At 51.6% G+C, this 14,379-nt stretch overlaps 1 protein-coding gene across 2 annotated transcripts in view; it reads left to right on the plus strand.

Annotated features, from left to right (window-relative positions):
* The first annotated feature begins 8,652 nt into the window (after positions 1 to 8,652).
* Positions 8,653 to 14,379, plus strand: part of LOXL2 (lysyl oxidase like 2) — a 97,081-nt gene continuing 91,354 nt past the window's right edge. Inside the window, exon 1 of one of the 2 annotated variants that reach the window (XM_059695977.1) lies at positions 8,653 to 8,817. The gene's annotated coding sequence lies outside the window, so the exon portion shown is untranslated. The remainder of the gene's footprint in view (positions 8,818 to 14,379) is intronic. The other variant, XM_059695976.1, reaches the window with a different exon arrangement.

The following is a 14,379-nucleotide window of genomic DNA, read 5'->3' on the forward strand; positions in this document are numbered from 1 at the left end:
CTTATGCTTGATCACAAGGGAGGCAGCACAGAAGAAAGGCCCCCTGAACTGGCTGGAGGTCGGCTCTGCTTGGCTGCTTTTATAAGCTGGGGGCAGAAAGGTGGGCTTGGAAGGATTCAGGGATAGAATTCTCTATGTCAGGGCTCCTCCTTCTGTAGGTTGCTTGGCAACTATCTCTGTGCCAGTGCTGGGGAGGCGGGGAAGGGGGAGGGGGAAAGACGGTGGTGTTGCTCATTGCCATCATCCCAGCAATGACATATAGCAGCCAGACCTTGATCAAATGCATATGCAGAACAGTGGTTTCAACATCTTCTACCCTCTTGGTCTTAACTTGGATTCCTGGCTACCACGTACTTTTCCATTGTTGGGTCCAAGCGAAACCAGACAATACATGGGTCAGGGCTGTGCCTGTCGCTACTTGAGCCAATTATGCAGAGACAGGGCTGAATTGAATATGAGTGTTGTTATTTTCCAATACTGCGGCAGTATGGGAGAACAGCAGGTCAAAACTCTGCTCTCCCCTGACTCCCATAAGCCAGCTGCTTACTGGTATATTGGGTAGAAGGACAGAGATCACATGGCAAAGGAATGAGAATGTGTATAATGGTTACAGATCACAGGCTACTGGGCTGGGGGGTTGCAAAGGCTGAGCACCCCAGGACTCCATTGCTTTCTCCATCTTTCCATGACCATAGGCAGTGCTCAGGTAAGGAGAATGGACTGCATGTGGAGGTTGCCTCCCAGGTCTCAGGGCGAACGACTCCCAGCCAGGTCGGAATGTGCTTTCTTTAATCAGAACCAAACAATCGCAGTTAACAGAACATGATTAATATTTCTTATAACTATAACTAGTCTCCACTATTCTATTTCTCCCTCCCACCCCCTACACAAGTCTCTGTATTGTCTGGAGCTCAGGCTGCTGACACAAAATACCACAGCCTGGGGGCTTGAACAACAGGCATTTATGTCCCACAGTTCTGGAGGCTGGAGGGCCACGGTCAAGGTGCCTAGTGAGGACCTGCTTCCCAGCTTGCAGATGGCAGCCTTGTTGCTATGTCCACACATGATGGGAGGAGAGAGAGGGCTTTGGTCTCTCTTCCTTTTATAAAGCCACAAATCCCATCATGAGGGCCCCACCCTCATGACCTCATCTTACCCTTATTGCCTCCCAAAGGCCACGTCCAGATCCATCACGCTGGGGGCTTAGGGCTTCAGCAGATGAATCTAGGCGGGGGGCTATGGACAAAAAGGGGCCACGTGCTAACCTGACAAGCTCTGGGAAAGCCTGCATGGCAGCCTTGCAAACTCAGGATGGTCTGAAATTAAAATTTAAAGTAAAAGCAGTTTTTGGTGGGTTGTCATGTCCTAGCCATCTTCCCAAGAGAGGTTAATCTTTACCTTAACTGAGCCCATTGTCTTTCTGCATCTACGATAACAAATCTTTGGAATGTCAAAGTAATTTTCCTTTTTCCAGGCCCCTCAAAGCACAGGCACCGCTCTGTGGAGACCATACATCCCCTCGTTGTCACTGAGTGAACTGTTGACTGTTAACTATCCTGCACCCACCCAAGTAAAAGAAGTGTGTGTCTATCGTTTTACTTTGTAGCCAATGCAAGAGGTTTCCCTGTTTTGCTTCGGTTCCCTACCTAATCTATCACCAGTGGATTTCATGTAACCCACTTCTCTCTTTATTACACTGTGTAAAACATGGTGTAAACTGCCATTCTCTGGAGCATTATCTCAATCCATTGAGATTCTCCAATTGTCGACAGTTTGGCTCAAATAAACTCACACAAATTCTTCACAGGTTTGAATGTTTCTTACCTTAACAGGGGACACAATTCAGTCCCAGCAGCGTTCCTGCCATTTTGGTGACTAGCCCTGTGGGTTTGGGGACTTGTTTCTGAACCTCTTATCTTCTCCAGATATTTACAATAATGTAGGTGCCCTGTGGGCTTGTCCTGGGCCTGCTCCCCCAGACTGGGGGGCTGGCAAGCAGAGCAAGGTTCGCACCTCCCTCCCTCCCTCCCTCCCCTCGGGTGCTGAACTGGCCTGGGCATTCAGAAGCCTCGTAAATGCCAGTGGCTGGAATGAACAGCCTGGCTGTGTCCTCAGCCAACCCTGAGTGACCTGGGCAGCCGCTCAAATGCTTTCTGGGAGTCAGCGAGGCTTTGCTGGGCCGTGGCCTGGAGCGAGGGCCCTGCCAGGTGCCAGCGCATCGCACTACAGAAAAGCTTCCTTTTATGTCTGCACCCCCACCCCTCCCTGTTTTGGCTGCGTCTTTGAGACAAGGTGGTCAGAGCTGGCAGAAGCCAGGTGTCTGGAAATGAGATTTGGACCAGTTTTTGTTGTTTTTTTACTCCTCCCCCCTGCTCCCCTAAATCACTGCGCTAAGTGAGTCTCCCTCTGAGCAGGAGGCTTTCCTGGTGGAGGGGGCAAATGGGAAGTGAGGGAGCAGCAAAATTATAATGTGGGCAAAGCTCGTCTTCAGAACCTGCCCTGTGTTTCATGCCGTTGCCAAATTTCCAGGTTCGTTCTATGCCAGCCGTGTCCCACCTGTTCCCAGGTGTCCCTGGGCACCTCCCTAGGCAAGGATGAGCTGGTTTTCCAGGTCTGGGCTTTCTCTCGCCACTCCAGGCCCAGCCTGGAGAGGATTGCTCTTCTTTCCTGCCTGTCTAGTCCCTCCTCTCTCCCCCACCCCCCAAGTCCTTCAGGTCTCTGCTCACCGCTTGTAGCCAGGCATTTTGAACTGAGTCTCATATGGCTTTGTATTGCTATTTAATTTCTATGTTATCTTCTCCCCCAAATCACAGTGTAAGCCCCTTGGGCACTGCATTAAGTTTTATTTATTCCTAGTACACACACACACACACACACACACACACACACACACATGCGCACACACGGGAAGGTATGAAACTTCAGGACGGTGCTTCGTGAAAATTGTTCAGAAAATAAGAAGACAAGCCACACACTGGGAGAAAATCTTCGTAAAGGACTGTGTCCAAAATATACAAAAAAACCCTCAAAATTCAACAATAAGGAAACAAACAACCTTCCTCTCCCTTCCTCTCTCTCTAAAATTTAAAACATTTGTAAAAAAAAAAAAAAAAAAGGAGAAATTATCTGAAAGACACCTCACCAAAAAAGATAAGCAGATGGCAAGCAAGTACATGAAAAGGTGCTCCACATCATACATGACCCGGGGAAAGCACATTGAGACAGCAGTGACACGGCAGCACATACCTACAGGAATGGCAAAGCCTAGAGCCCTGACGGCACCAGTGCCGGTGAGGACCCGACAGCGGGGACTCCCCTTCATTGCTGGCGGGAATGCAAAATGCTACAGCCACTTTGGAAGACAGTTTGGCAGTTTCTTAATAAACTAACTCTCCCCGAACCCCAATAACTGCGTTATGTGACTTTTTTTCTAATTGTTTTTGTTAATTCTCACCTGAGGATATTTTTTCCATTGATTTTTTTTTAGAGAGAGTGGAAGGAAGGGAGGGAGGGAGGGAGAGAGAGAGAGAGAGAGAAATGTGAGAGAGACACATTGATTTGTTGCCTCCCACACATGCCCTGGCTGGGGTGGAGTTTGAATCTGCAACCCAGGTACATGCCCTTGACCAGGAATCAAACCTGAGACCCTTTGGTGCACCGGCCGGTGCGTTAACCACTGACTTAACACCATTCGGGGCGCTAATTGTTTTTGTTGTGGTAAAGTACACATAACATAAAATTTCCCCTCTTAACTATTTTTAAGCTACAGTTCAGTGTTATTAAATACATTCATAATGTTGTGCAATAATCACCCCATCCAGCTCTATAACTCTCTATGACATCCCATAACTCCAGCTCCTTCATCTGTAAAACTGAAGCTCTGTAGTCATTAAACAATAACGCCCTCTCCCCCACCCCCCACCCCCTGACAACCACCATTCTATGTTGTCTCTATGAATTTGACTAAGTACCTCATATGAGTGAATCATATAGTGTTTGTCTTTTTGTGACTGGCTTATTTCAGTTAGCATAATATCCTTGTTTCATCCATGCTGTAGCATCGTTCAGAATTTCCTGTCCTTTTCAAGGCTGTGTACCATTCCATTGTGTGTATATACCATTTAAACTAAACATACTCTTACCACATAATCCAACAATTGCACAATCTGGTACTTAGCCAAATGAGTTGAAAATTTATGTTCACACAAAAACCTGCGCACAGATATTTATAGCAGCTTTATTCCTAACGGCCCAAACTTGGAAGCAACCAAGATATTCTTTAGTGGGTGAATGGGTAAGGAAAGGGAAAGAAATGGGGGAAGCTCCGCCCAAAGTGCGCAACAAAGGGTGACCGCATCCTAGAAAACAGTTACACGAATGAAATGATGCTTTAGAAACACACACATGCGCTTCCTGCAGAAGAGGCAAAGGCATCCTCGCTGCCCCTGAGGGCGCGCACGTGCGGTGCTCGGCTGTGCGCTCTGAGCAGGCGGGAGGCTCCAGGGGTCAGACACCTGCATCTGCATCTGGTGCAGCACGCTGCTGCCCTGCCCGGGGCCGCGGCCAGTCTGCAGCTTTCCGGGTTTCTGGTTCCAGGTCTAAGCAAGATGCTTGGACAGGATGTTCTCTAACACCGACTCCTTTTCTAATTTGGCCCTGAAAACTGCAAACGCACACTGCGGTATGAGACGCGGACCACGAGGGGGCGCTGCCTCCCAGGAGAAAGTGGGACTTGCTCCCAGCCACTCCCGTAGTGTCCTCGCTCAGTAGTGGCTGTGATGGACACGGCAGACAGTCTCACATCCTGGACTGTGTCCTCAGAAAGTCATTCCTGCTGCCCTTGAAGGGGGCGCGGGGAGGGCAGGAGGGTGCTGCTTCCCTCCCGCTCTGGCTCACACAGTGCCACGCCCTCGTCCAGGGGGAGTTGGGATTTGAACCCAGATCCCCTGACGGCTCTGAATCCACGGTGTGGTTCTGCCTCTGCAGCAGCACAGGGCCTGGAAGATGGGGGATGGCACAGACGGACCTACAGACGTGAGCATGCGGTCATGACTCTATCTCCTCGAGAGCAGAGGCCTGCTGCCCTCTGCAAAGGGTCTCCCAGGCCTTCGGTTTAATTCAACCACAGCGCGCCAATGAACTCCCCGAGCTCGCTGTCTCTTGGAGGGGGCAGTAAGGCACAGGTGGACTGCCTGAGGCCTCCGGTGTGCGGCCACTACGGACTTGATGGAGGGGTCAGGCACCTTCAGTTGCCAGCTTTGTGGCTCTGGGGAAATTACCGGGTGTCTCCGAGGCTTGGCTTTCTGGTCTAGAACAATTAGTAGAAACCATGTAATAGCTGCTCAGTAACTATTCCTTTCCCAGGGATAATGGCCATGGTGTAATTTGTGCCAGTAAAAAGTTGTACACAACTTGATGTCTAGCAATAGGAAAATGATGCCATAGAAGAGTGGCTCTCAACCTTCCTAATGCCGCGACCCTTTAATACAGTTCCTCATGGTGTGGTGACCCCCAACTTCATTGTTACAAATTGATCATAATGAAAGCATAGTGATTAATCACAAAAACAACATGTAATTATATATGTGTTTTCCGATGGTCTTAGGCGACGCCTGTGAAAGGGTCGTTCGACCCCCAAAGGGGTCACGACCCACAGGTTGAGAACCGCTGCCATAGAACATGGCAGTTTTAGACCCTGGAGCAGTCTAACACTATCAAAAGCAGATTGAAAACTGCATACAAGATAAAATAGTTAAAAGTTTAAAAAGCTGGGCACGCCCTAACCGGTTTGGCTCAGTGGCTAGAGAGTCGGCCTGCGGACTGAAAGGTCCCAGGTTCGATTCCGGTCAAGGGCATGTACCTTGGTTGTGGGCACATCCCCAGTAGGAGGTGTGCAGGAGGCAGCTGATCGATGTGTCTCTCTCATCGATGTGATGTTTCTAACTTTCTACCCCTCTCCCTTCCTCTCTGTAAAAAATCAATAAAATATATTTTTAAAAAATAAAATAAAAAGCTGGGCACAAGAACTGTATCTACTTTGGTTTAAAAAAAAAATAACCTGAAGGAAATACTCCAAATGTTAGGTGCTCATTTGTGGGTGGAAGGACGCCAGGGTGACAGGCTTCTCCACTTTTCCTCCACATCATCTGAATGTTCCGCAAGGAGTTTGCTGTGTTCAGAATGAGACAAAACATTTCTTACAAAGTTAGTTCCCTTTCATTTTATGCCTTTTTGGTGAACATTTTAGCAGGAGAGATAGGACTAGAAGTGGAGGGATCAGAGAAAAGGGTGAGGGGAGAGGAAAAGCTCGGTCCCACTGGCATTTATTGAACATTTGCTACGTGCAGACTCTGTGGAAGGTTCTGACTGACAGCTGAGAAAGGTCTCATAGAACTAGGCATTGCCGGGCAGACAAGGCAAGAGCATGGCATGTGCAAAGGCCCTGGGGTATGAAACAGCAGGCTTAGAGAACAGCCAGTAGGGCCTATGGGGGAGAGGAGAGAATGTGGCTGAGAGCTGAGCAGGCTGGCGAGGAATACCAGAGGTCTTAAAGGGTTCCGATTACATTCTGTGGGTCCTGGAGCTACTGTGGTTTCTTTTCTTTCTTTTTTCAGTTGAAATTTTATTGAGATAATTGTAGATGTACATGAAGTTCTAAGAAACAATACAGAGAAACGCTCATATACTTTGCCCATTCCCCTCCCCCTGTGGTGACATTATAAGATTGACATGGGTGCAATCCACTGATCTGCCTCAGATTTCCCCAGTTTTGCCTGAAATGCGCATGTGTGTGTATTACATTCTACATAACTTTCTCACCTGTGTAGGTTCTTATATCCACCACCGCTGTCAGGGTATCTAACAGTTCCAACCACAGAAACTTTTATAATCAATCACACCAGCTTCCCTCCTCCTACCACTGCCCACTAGACCAGGATAAGGAGGAGGGGCCTGAGAAGACGCCATTGCTGCCAGGCAGAGTTCACCATGGTTGGGGTGGGCGGTTAGTTAGGGTGCCAAGTTTGGGGCTTGCTAGGTTAGCTGTGGCCAGGGGCATGTCCAGAGGGCCAAGGGGATTCCAGTGGATTTACAGATGTAAGCTGAGGGGAGAAGTCTGAGCTGAGGCTGTGGTGGAAGTCACCACCTGTCACCTCTGGTGCCCTAGGTGTGCTACGGAGGGAGGGAGTGAGGGGAGGGCCGAGGAAGGAGCCGGGAGGATACAGACAGCGTCTGTGGTCAGTCCACTTTGGGTTCCCTCTGCAGAGGCTCACAGCCTGGCGCCTTGCTTTAAAGCTATCGGCTTCCCCAAACAACCTCCACCTCCAGTGGCCGTGACTGTGGGCAGGTCTGGAGCCAGAAGGGGCTACTGTTCCTCCCCCAAGCCACGCCCTGTGGGGAGGGAGGGAGGTCTCAGACTCCAGTTCCTCTCCCTTGCCCTCGTGTTCTCCAGCCGCCTTGGGCCCAGTGGAAGCGGTGGCCAGCGTCCTGAGCTCCGTTGAAGATGGCCCCCAGCACCGGCGGCAGGGGCTGAACCAGTGGCCACCAGCCATGCCCAGGAGCTGGAGCCAGAAAGCCAGCAACCTCTGTCGCAGGGGCCGCTTCCCGCCTCCCAGCTGAGAGGGGCCACTGCCGGCCTTGCCTGTCAGGGCAGTGCCTGTGCTGGAGGTGGGGAGGGAGCCCCGCCAGGTTCCTGGCCTCCCACCGCTCTGGCTCCGCTGCGCCCAGGCTCTCTGTGCCGTTCCTTATTCTGGTGGATGCTCCCCTCCCTGACTGAAGTCTCTTCTTGCCCCTCCGGAGCTGCATGAGATCTAAATAAAAAACGACCATAAAGCTATCTGCTTCACTCCTGGTGAAGCCTGGCCCTTGTTTAAGAATCCCTGGGATTCTGCACAGAGGACCCCGCCCTCCCCCTCCCCCCCACCCCCCACCATGACCACCTCTCTGCTCCTAGTGTGAGCCTCAAAGCCGGGCCTGGAATGTCCTCTGCACAATATGCACCCCCTTAGCTGGGTCCTATTCAGTCCCTGAGTGCAGGGTTGTTAATCCTGGCCCTGCCTTGCAGGGGGGAGGGGGGAGGAGGAGGGAGGGGGTGGGATGTTAGAGGTCACTGAGTCCAAGCCTTGAATGCACAAAGGAGAGAACGGATCCTCAGGGCAGAGAGGTTTGTGGAAGCCAGAGAGGTGATCTGCTGGGAGAAAGGGGCGGCTGGTTTCACGTTGGAATCTGCTTTCCCATCGAGGAGAAACCCAGGAGAGATGGATGACAGTTTCTGAACTCCTTCATTTATCCGTTTTTATTGAGCGTCTACTACGCGCCAGGCAGTGCTGCTCTCTGGACCAGGAGCTGGATTAGCCTTGGGCCCTAATGCAGGAAGAGAAGGACGTCAAGGGGTTAAATTCCAGGCGCGTGGAGGGGTGGGGAGTAGAGGAATCTTCCGGAGGCAAACCCCCTCCCCGCTTCCCAGCTTCGGAAAGCCGGGTGTGAAGAGCCTGGAGGCGGCTGCGCCCGGCGCGCGGTCGCCCGCACTGGGCTGGGGGTGACCGCTCTCCAATTACAACAAAAGGAGCCGGGGCGGGCCCTGCGGTGGCCGCCCTCGGAAGGGGTGGGCCCGGGGAGGGGTTTGCTGCTCTAGCCCCTTAAAAGTCCCGGGAAAAGAGCGAAGGCGCTACTCCAGCTCGCGGCTCCCGGCACTTGGAGCTCGCTCTCTCCAGCCGCCCCTCTGCTCGGGAAAGGGGCTCGGCGGCGACGCGGGTGCAGACTGGGGGCCACGGAGGGAAACGTGGCCCCAGCCAAGCCAGGGCGGACCCCTCCTACCAAGTAAGCGCGCTCCCTGCAACTCCCCGGGAGCGCAGTGGCTCGAGGGAAGGGGAGCGCCCACGCGAGTCCTCAGGCTCCACTCCCCGGAGGCCAGTCTCTTCGCTGTTAGGGGTGCCGGAGACCCGGGGGGCGGCACACACAGTGAAGGCTTCTTGCTCCGAGAGATGCGGGACGTGCAGGCTGGCGGGTCCCCTTCTCGACTGGGGCGGACCCACCCAACCCCACCTCGCTGAGCCGGGCCGGGAAGCCGCCGGCGCGCCCTAGGAAGTGGGGCGCTCGGTTCCTAGCTCGCCTGGGGCGCCCGCCACCAGGCAGGACAGAGCCAGTGGAAGCTCCATGTGCGATAGGTGCCTAGGAGGGTGCCGCGTGGGGCCAGGGACACGGGGGCTGCGTTCGTGCCCGGAGTTCTGGCTTTGAGGGACGTGGAGCGCGCAGGGGATGGGCGTCGCACTGAGTTGGGGCTTTGGAAATGTGGAGCGCACGGGGCTGAGCGGAGTGGGGGTGGGGTGGGGGCTACTGGGCCTGAGCCTGGGAGCTCCAGCGCCCACTGCCTGGAATTGGGTTTCTCTTCAGCCTTCCAGTTAGGCTCATCTGAGCGCCCGAGCACCCTGAGTGCTGTGGGAATGGAGGCGCGGTTCGCACCCCCGGTACTTACTCCCAAGGCGCCCTGGCTCGTCCGGGGACCGAGGAGCCTCTCCCGCCGTTTGGACTGAGAGGCCCTGGAGCAGGAAAGAACCAGCACAAACGAACCCATGGGTCGTGTGTGCAGGATCGCTCCGGGGTAGAGCTATTCCTAGTCTTGCGAGATACTCCTGTGGTCCTTGGTGACTGCAACTTTTACGCAGGCTTTTTGGCCACTGCGCTCCGCCCCCAACCCCTCAAAAATCTGGGAGCCCTGGGAGCCCTGCCTGCCTGAGGTGTCGCTGTAAATCAGCGCCGGAGGAGAAATGATCGGAAGAAACAAGCGTGATTGCGATTCTTTTCTCTCTCTCATCCCTCCACCCCAGTAAACATCACCAAATACCAGCGGGGTGGGGAGAGGGACACGGTGCAGTGCACGGCGGGTGGGGGGTGGGGGACTGAACTACTCGTGCTGGAAACCTCAGAGATGTGCTTTGAAGTCAGAAACATGCCCCAAATTAATTTCGACATCTAAAATCTTGGAACTGCGGAGATCAGCTCAGTCGTTTCTTTCTGCAGAAGAGGAAAAGGCCACTGGGTTAGTCAGTGTGGGACTCGAACTCATATCCCTTACACCACAGCCGGCCTGTCTGACCGGGAGCCCCAAAGCCCACCTGTCACTCTTGGTGGAATTATTTCCTTTGTTTATGGTGTGTTGTGTACTTCATTTACCTGGTCAGTTCCCAGATGAATGACTGACTTACTGGCCAGTGCCTTATCTAAATTATTACTCTCCTTCATCCCTTTGTCCTGTTCCCCTTCCTGGTCCCTCGTATATGTCCCTGGAATGACCATCAAACCCATGACAAAATGCACCCATGTGCCCTGTGGACCCCTCGGGATTGAGTCTCAGTGGTGTGTGTGTGTGTGTGTGTGTGAGCGAGAGAGAGAGAGAGAGAGAGAGAGAGAGAGAGAGAGAGAGAGAACATCTGTTTGTCTCTCTGTGACTTTGTATTTAAAAAAGTGACTTGGTCTAAGGCCACTTAGCCATTAAGTGGCAAAGCTGAATGAAACTTAGGTCGGCAGACCAAGTATGCACTTGGCATTTTGATGCAGGGCAGATAGAAAATTCCATGAAGTCACTTCCCTCTATCTCCTGACATCTGGGCTCCTTGCCTGGCCCCTTCCTGCCTGGCCCCAAGTCTCTGTCCTCCGACCACTGGATGGCCAATGTGGAGAGGCCTTGTGAACTAAACAGGTTTTCTGAGCTCTAGAGATGACCGTCAGTGAAGCTTTCTAATGTTCCAGAAAATTCTGCTTTGTTTATTTAAAAAGCATTTTCCTGAAAAAATTTAAATATGCACCATAGTAGAGAAAGGCCCTCAGCTTCAACAGTTAGCAGCATGTTGCCACCCTTGCTTTATCTCTTTTCTCTTGCATTTTTTACTGAAATATTTTAAAGCAACTCCCAGACATCCAGTCATTGCATCTCTAAAAATATTAAATAATCATTATGCCATTATTGTACCTAGGAAAATTAACAATCATTCTTCGGTATCATCTAATCCCCAGATCATATTCGAAACGTTCCCCCAAATGCCTTTTTACAGTTGATTTGAGGTCTGTTGATTTTTATAATTTATTCATATTGTATGTTGTTCCTTACTTGAGTCTCACAATTTCCCACTAAAGAGTAAAATGGGTATTTTTTCTTTTTAGTTTGCTTTTTAAAAATGTTTTTATTGATTTCAGAGAGGAAGGGAGAGGGGGAAAGATATAGAAACATCATTGATGTGAGAGAATCATTGATTAACTGCATCCTGCATGCTCCCCACTGGGGATCAAGCCTGCAACCTGAACATATACACTGACCAGGAATCGAAACATGACCTCCTGGTTCATAGGTTGACGCTCAACCACTGAGCCATACTGGCAGGGCAAGATGGGTATTTTTGAGTCCATTTTATAAGTGAGTAAACTGACAAACAGATAAGCTGTGCAGATGGCACAGCTGCGGTTGGCGGGCCAGGACCTGCCCCGGCCTCCACAACCATGGGCCCTGGGGAGGGTTGTCAGCTGCTCTCAGAAACATTCATTTGGCTCTGGCTTCATCCCGGGCTTATCACTTCTCATACACCTGCCATGAGAAATCCCTGTGGGAATGTTTAGTAATTGGCCTTTTGGTGCTGGAGATAAACTGGCTGCAAAGTCAGGAAGCCTGGGTTTATTTCCCAGTTTATTGTAAAACTGTACAAAAAGCGACTTGTGTATGAGGGCCTCAGAGGTAGCGGAGTATTTCCCCATCCTCTGGCTCCAGGGTGTGAAAATAGGTGGGATGAGTGAAATGGCTGCAGCTGGAATTCCAGGGACAGACAAAGACAAAGGCCCCGGGAAGAAATCTCATTGCGAACAATTACCCCTCACCGATCATCAACCAGGGACTGGCAGGAGATATTGTTCATCGCCTCCTAAATTCTGAGATAGCAGAGGCTCCCATCCACAGTTCTTCATTTATAGACAACTTTGTTGAGTCTGCCTTTGTCTGATGAGGATGTAGAACACCAGAATTTTTACTTTTAGCATTTTCATTCACTTTGAGATGGGGTGGTAAAGAAATCATTTTTATATTTTACTAGTGGCATGGTGCACGAACTTTGTGCATGGGGGTGGGGGGTTCCTTCAGCCCAGCCTGAACCCTCTCCAATTGGGGACCCCTTGGGTGATGTCCAACTCCCTCTCGCAATCTGGGAACGCTGGCTCCTAACCGCTCACCTGCCTGCCTGCCTGATCGTCCATAACTGCCTCTGCCTGCCTGTCTGATCGCCCCCAACTGCCCTCCCCTGCAGGTCTGTCGCACCCCCAACTGCTCTCTCCTGCCAGCCTGGTTGCCCCTAACCCCTGCCGGCCTGATCTCGCCCCCAACTGCCCTCCCCTGCCGGCTTGATCGCCCCTAACTGCCTCTACCTCGGCCCCCACCACCATGGCTTTGTCCCGAAGGAAGTTGGACGTTCGGAAGGTGGCCCGTCAACCAGGTCTAATTAGCATATTACCCTTTTATTTGTATGGATAGATTATATAGGATAGGATTGCTAAAATGGGGTTGGGGAGCGCCTTTTTCAGCAGGAGGAGATGCTCTTTGCAGACAAAAATGCATAATCCCTATATCTGGACTGATAGCCAGCCATATGCACTATACTGCCAAACCAGTTATTAAAAAATTGCACCGCTTTCTTACACCTTACACCAAACAGCTGTTGCCCTCCTCAGCCCCCACCTTAGGTTCTGCCTTCCTAGTTCACCCAGATTAGGTTCTGGTTGGCCAGTTAGCATCAAAAGCTCTGCCTCCTAGGCAGCTATTGGCTCCTTGCAGTTCACCCAGATTTGGTTCTGATTGGTTGGTTTCTATGTCAGTCAGAGTCAAAGGCTCCACCTCCTAGGCAGCCACTGGCTCCTCCCAGTTCACCCAGATTTGGTTCTGATTGGTTGGTTTCTATGCCAGTCAGCATCAAAAGCTCCGCCTCCTAGGCAGCCATCTTGTGAGGGCATGAGGGTTAATTTGCATATTACCTCTTCATTATATAGGCTAAACAAGGCTCATGAGTCAGAATTCTCCCTCCTTGGCTGGCTGTAGGAAGATGAATCACATCTATTGACTCTTAGATTTTTTAAAAATATATTCTTATTGATTTCAGAAAGGAAGGGAGAGAGAGAGAAACATCAATGATGAGAAAGAATCATTGATTGGCTGCCTCCTGCACGCCCCCTACTGGGGATTGAGCCCACACGACCCCTCAGTCCGCAGGCCAACGCTCTATCCACTGAGCCAAACCACCTAGGGCTTGACTCTTAGATTTTCTGCTCTTCTGTTCATTGCCCTGAAATAGACATGGAAAGGGCAGACCTTCCATGAAATAGCCAGTCAGGAATGGACGAATGGTTGCTCCGATCCCCTTACTCAACAGCAGAACTCAAAGGGGCAAAGCCTCCACCTTAGACCACACCATCTTCTGGCAACCAGACATGCTCCTCCCCTTCGCTAACGGGCTGCCTCCCTGGGGTGGAACTCCTAAGTGGTTCCCACCAGCAGCTTCGCAGCTTCCTTCCTTTTATCGTTTTGGGAGCGTTAGGCGGTAGAGTGCCCTGTCCCGTGCCTGCCTGGGCTCAGAAGAACAGCTTGTAATCACTCTGGTTCATTTCCCTCGGAGAGAGCCCTTCCTGCTCAGTCCTCATGGCAGTGTCACTCAGGCCCCCCTGCGCTCTGGACCTGGGTGGGCCATGAGGGCTCAGATGGTGTGGCTGGGTTCTGCCTTGCTCCAGGCCACAGAACCAGCAGGACTGGCGAGTGTGGGCAGAAAAGGCCGGGCCACACAGATGTCCACAGAGACACGGCTGCAGCAACGCATTGCCTGTCTTCTAAGTCTCCAGCCGTGTCCACATTGACGCGAGTCTTCAGACCTTCTCTTCCTAGTAATTCCAGTTGTGCTCCTGCTGATGCGCATGGTACCTGGGTGGCAGGGGACACACCTGGCCGGGTGTGCTGGCCAGTCTCCTCCCCGTCTCCCCCACACCTCCTGCTTCAGAGAAGTCTTTACACACCAGGGCCACCCTTTCAGAACAGCCCCTTGTCCAAGGGTGAGAAAACATGATGGTGACAGTTTAGATAAGATTTCTGCCAGAGTTTTTTGTTTCTTTTTTTAAAATATATTTTTATTGATTTCAGAGAGGAAGGGAAAAGGAAAGAGACAGAAACCTCAATAATGTGAGAGAATCATTGATCGGCTGCCTCTGCACACCCCCTACTGGGGATCGAGCCTGCAACCTGGGCATGTGCCCTTGACCGAAATTGAACCCAGGACCCTTCAGTCCACATGCCAATGCTCTACCACTGAGCCAAACCGGCTAGGGCTCTGCCCAGAATTTTTGAAAACATTTTGCATTCCC

This window comes from Myotis daubentonii, chromosome 5 (assembly GCF_963259705.1).
Source record: "Myotis daubentonii chromosome 5, mMyoDau2.1, whole genome shotgun sequence".
Classification (NCBI taxonomy): Eukaryota; Metazoa; Chordata; class Mammalia; order Chiroptera; family Vespertilionidae; genus Myotis; species Myotis daubentonii.